Genomic DNA, 4,714 nt, shown 5'->3' with positions numbered 1-4,714 from the left:
TCTCTGATGAGAAGGTAGGCCCACGCCTTCTTACGAGAAACACATTACTTTCTCTATAGTATGTCATTTCTCTGATGCCTCGAACTCCCCTTCCCTCTCACCACCCAACTTCTTTGAAAGTAAGTCTGTCTTCACTGCTCTCCACATGCACCACACCCCTGACTCTAACCCCCACTTCCACCTGCCTCAGAGATAATTGAGGAAAGCGAGGAGTCAGATCCATTGGCTTTCCCTTTGTTGTGCCCTTGGCCCTATGGGGTGCGCTGCATGAATGATGTAGGAATGGTGATGGCTCCCTCACCTTTCCAGCTTCTGTGACACCATGTGACTTCCACCATATTGCTCCAGCTGTTCTCTTCTTTCTCTTCCCCCCACCCCTCAACATACAGACATCCCCCAAGGATCCTACCCTCACCCTTTGTTTTGCTCCATTTTCTTCCCAGGCCATTCCTGAGACATCACAATCACTCCTAAGTACAGGACTCACAAAGCTCTCTTTGTAGCTTTGACTTCTCTCTGAGACACCTACACCTGTATTCTAGTCCCTTCATTTGGACAAATCTGTCATGGCCAAAATGAAAGCTCTTTTTTCTCCTCTTCCTCACCCTCCTCTGAACCTCCTCTCTGACAACAGCCCCATCACTGTCTCGGCTGAGCTCAATGATGACTTTTGACTTCCCTTGTCAGTATTTAGATTATTCCCACACCCCACCTGGAGCCCTTCTCTTCTTCTTCTTCCCACTGCCTCATTTCCTCTTACCCTTAATTTGGCAAAGGACTCTATCTGGTCTCCCTCCAACCAGTCTTTTCTCATTGCATTATGTCCAACACATTGCTACAAGGTTGTTGCCCTAAAGCACAGTTCTGACCCTGTCGACCCTCTCTCTCAGAAGCCTCCCATGGCTCCCTGGTACTTACTGAAATCCACACACCGGTTGCTCCACAACCTTGAAAGCCTCTCTTTCTCACCTTCTCTCTCATTACATCCCTTGGCATTCCCTGCACTTCAGCCAAAACACACGATTCTTTGGGCAAACACACACTTTTCTGTCACCAAGTCTCTGCTACTCACTCCTCCTCACACATGCCCTTCCTTCCCTGCCAGCCCAGACACCGCCTGTATAAATCGCAGCTCAAATGTGATCTCTTCCATGTAATGTTCACTAATTCTTCCACTGGAAGTCATTGTTATACCTTGCAAACACCCACAGCATGGGAGGAATGTGGCTTTTTGGGTAATGTAGCCATTTTGCCCATTTTTTTAAGTTAGTGTTTATTGGTTTTGAGAGAGACAGAGATAGTGCAAGTGGCAGAGGGGCAGAGAGAGAGGGAGAGAAAGAGAATCCCAAGCAGGCTCTGTGCTGCCAGGGCAAAGCCCGAAATGGGGTTCAAACTCACGAAACTGTGAGATCATGACCTGAGATGAAACCAAAAGGCAGACACTTAACCGACTGGGCCACCCAGGTACCTCACTTTTGCCCCATTTTTATAGTAGTCAGTTATGTGTATGCCCTGTCTCTCCTTCCAGGCCATGAATTTCCTCTGGGCAGGATCTAAGTCTCCTCATTCTTCACATCTGTGCCGCTCTGGACATCCCCCAAACTCTATTCAAAGGTACAAACAGCCTGAGATCGAGTAGTCAGTTAAGAAATACTTGTAAGTTAATGACTGTAACCCAAAGGGTTAACTTTGGCCTCTAGTCCTTGAAATTCTCTCCATTTTAGTAACAGTTACTTTTTCCTGGTAGGACACAAGCCCCATCTCCCCACGGTACCATAGTTTATTTCTTTTGGCCCCACAGGCCAATTTTCAAATGCCTTTTACTTCCAAGTTTTCTGAAAAACTAACTTCTTTAAGAGACCCAATAATGGAAAAGAAAAGCATTAATGGTACTTTAAGTGAAGAAAATGCATCCGTGCAGAACAAACAGCTTGCTGGGGGCTACAGCAAAAGGTAAGGCTGTTTACCAGACTGAATTATAGGATTCAAGCTGTATCATTAACCTTACCAGTCCAGTCTTTGGAAAAGCCAGCCACTGTATTTTTTTTTTTTAATTATCACATTTATATTAGAAAGGAAATCACTAATTCCTGCCTGAGTCATCAATTGTGTTGTTGCATAATTCTTCTTCTTCTGAACAGTGTATTTACCTTGTCAATTTCTAACATTCTTAAACTTTCTTGTAAGACCTTTACATCTCTGGATTTTACTTGAAAATATAAAGACAACTTAAACACACACACACACACACACACACACACACACACAACCTCTTCGAATGCTTTTTAAATTCCATAAGTACTTTTCTCAGAAAGACATTGGCAGAACTGACATGGAGTAAAGAACTAAGATTCAAAATTCATTTTTATAAATCTATCCTTAAATCTTGGAGGAGATCCAACAACCTCACATTAAAATTTTAGAAGGCTTGACTGAAGGACATGGGGAAATGTAATGTCCACAGCTTCAAGAGCACCTGGTCTATATATCATCGTTAATTAAGAGAAGATAAACAGGAAGAAAAACCGTATGAGCACAGCACGAGTTTTACTATTTTTGATGTAACAACAATATCATGCAACCTTTGCCAAAACAAAAATTTTTTTAAAAGGAAAAAAGAGAAAGAACCCTCTGATGCCAACGTGTTATATATTTACTTGGATAGCCATGCCTGCTAGAGGCTTTTCCAAGAGGACTGGGGCAGACAGTTTGGATTCTGACAGCAATGCAGCAGAATTTAAGGTGTTGTGATTTAAATATGTTCTCAGCAGGCTAATCTAGTCACACAACATTTTATAAAGAAGTCTCAAGATATTAAGTGTAGAGGTGCATTAATTCGCACAAATACCGCAGGAGAAATACAGGCACTGGGAGTCAAACTGCAGTGGACACACATATGAATATGCTATCTCCCTATCTCTACCCAAGCCCACATAAGCCTATCTTTATCACACAGAGACAATTAAACAGCTATACTCTCTGGATGCAATTCTGCATCCTGGCTCCCACTGGGTGACTTATTGCCAGCGTGACATTTTTCAAATTCTCTATTAGCAGGCTACCTTGGCTAGGAAAGCAGACCTCACCAACCCAGGACCCCATTATCATGGGTCTCAGGAGATTTCAGTTCGTGAATGACATATGGCACCACCGAGCCATTGTGAAAGCTGGAAGAGTGGATGACACCAGCCGTAGAAATAGTGTCCCTTTTCCTTAGGAAAACGCCCTGCCGATGTGACGCTGACCAAGGGGGAGGGGGGGTACCAAACATTTCTCAGTATGATCTTTTTCTTCTTTTCAAACACTCCCCTGACCCCATCTTTCTATTCACACCTCCAGAGTTCATTCTACAAGAACCAACATAAAGATCGCCGGTTCTCCAGCCTTAAGGTTTGCAGTGCTGAAATGTGAAAGGAGAAGGTCTAGTTGACATTCAAAGTTGTGGCGACGGAGAGACGAATGTGGCCATTAAAGACCCTTCTCCTTCAGGTCAGACAAGAGATAAACAATAGAAACTGCAGAGTCAGGGCATCAGAGACCCTTACAGAACAGGGGCCGAGGAGAGAAGTATCACGGGATAGAAGCTCCCTTCCAAACCCCAGAAGGCTAGCAAGCCCAGAAGGGGTACCATTATCCTATTTCCCTGCCTGCCATGCGCCCTAAGCCCACATGCACACTTCCACATCCTCATGTCCAGAAGCCAGAGAAAGGGGAAGTGAGAATCCCTGCACGCCGCCCGTCCACACACACGAGCAGAACACAGACTGTACTCAGAATTGCAGGGTCAAGATAACAAACACTGTCCCACAGTCAGCGGCTGACAGCGAGTCCGGGCACCGGCAGATCTCTGGGTTTGGAGCGCAGTTAGGGGAGCGCGGATGCAATCACACGAGTACACACACATACACACTCACACACATGGGATTTTACAAATCCGCACCTACCCCAGCGCCTCTCTCCACACTCACAGACCAAGTGCATCCTGCCTTCATCGTTGCCATCACCACACTCTCCGGGAGAGTCGCGGCCGAGGGATGAGGGATCCTAGCGGGGATTCCTGGAAATGTCATTCTCCAACACCTTCGGTCCGCCACCCCCATCCCCTTGGCTGTACCTTTTACACACACACACACACACACACACACACACACACACACTCTCTCTCTCTCTCTCTCTCTCTCTCTCTCTCTCTCTCTCTCTTTCTCTCCTGCCTTGACTGTCATCAGGCACGCCCGCTGCCCCCAAAACCCCGCATCTCAGCGCGCACCGGACACCAGGCATCCCTGCCTTCGGCGCCCCCTTCCCCCGCCCCGTTGGCTCCATGGCTAAAGGCATTGCCCCCTGGATGTCGCCGGCTGTCCCCGCTCATCCGCACTATTGTTCCATGCAGCCCCTCTCGCGCCCGGGGGCACCCTTCGGCGAGGACCGGGGCTCTGTCGGGGGCAGCATCGGCGCCGGGCACCCCCCCCCCCCACTCACCCACCCCTCCCTGGCGGCGGTACCTTGCCTGACAGCTGGGTTCGCGGGCCCGCGGGAGCAGGCGGCGCTAATGACAGCGCCGGTGCCAAGCCCGGGAATAAAGCTCTTCTCCAGCCGCTCCTACCTCCAGCGCCACCATCTTCTCCCGCCGCCGCCGCCGGGACCGCAGCCGCCCTCGCCCAGCTCCGGCTAGGGCTCGGCAGCCGCCGCTCGGGCCCCTCCGGTCCGCGGCCCC

The 4,714-nt window shown here is 48.5% G+C and overlaps 1 protein-coding gene across 6 annotated transcripts in view; it reads right to left on the bottom strand.

The window, feature by feature from the left end:
* Window positions 1–4,708, bottom strand: part of APBA1 (amyloid beta precursor protein binding family A member 1) — a 206,170-nt gene extending 201,462 nt beyond the window's left edge. For 4 of the 6 annotated variants that reach the window (XM_040449390.1, XM_040449394.1, XM_040449395.1 and 1 more), the window contains exon 1: window positions 4,503–4,708. The gene's annotated coding sequence lies outside the window, so the exon portion shown is untranslated. Of the gene's footprint in view, window positions 1–3,944; window positions 4,101–4,502 lie in introns of those variants that run through there. The other 2 variants (XM_040449392.1, XM_040449393.1) reach the window with 2 other exon arrangements.
* Between the last annotated feature and the right edge of the window lie 6 nt (window positions 4,709–4,714).

Source organism: Herpailurus yagouaroundi, unplaced genomic scaffold, assembly GCF_014898765.1.
Source record: "Herpailurus yagouaroundi ecotype Mexico unplaced genomic scaffold, PumYag 199, whole genome shotgun sequence".
Lineage (NCBI taxonomy): Eukaryota > Metazoa > Chordata > Mammalia > Carnivora > Felidae > Herpailurus > Herpailurus yagouaroundi.
Note: the sequence above shows the minus strand (reverse complement) of the source record. Positions and strands in the feature narration are given on the sequence as shown.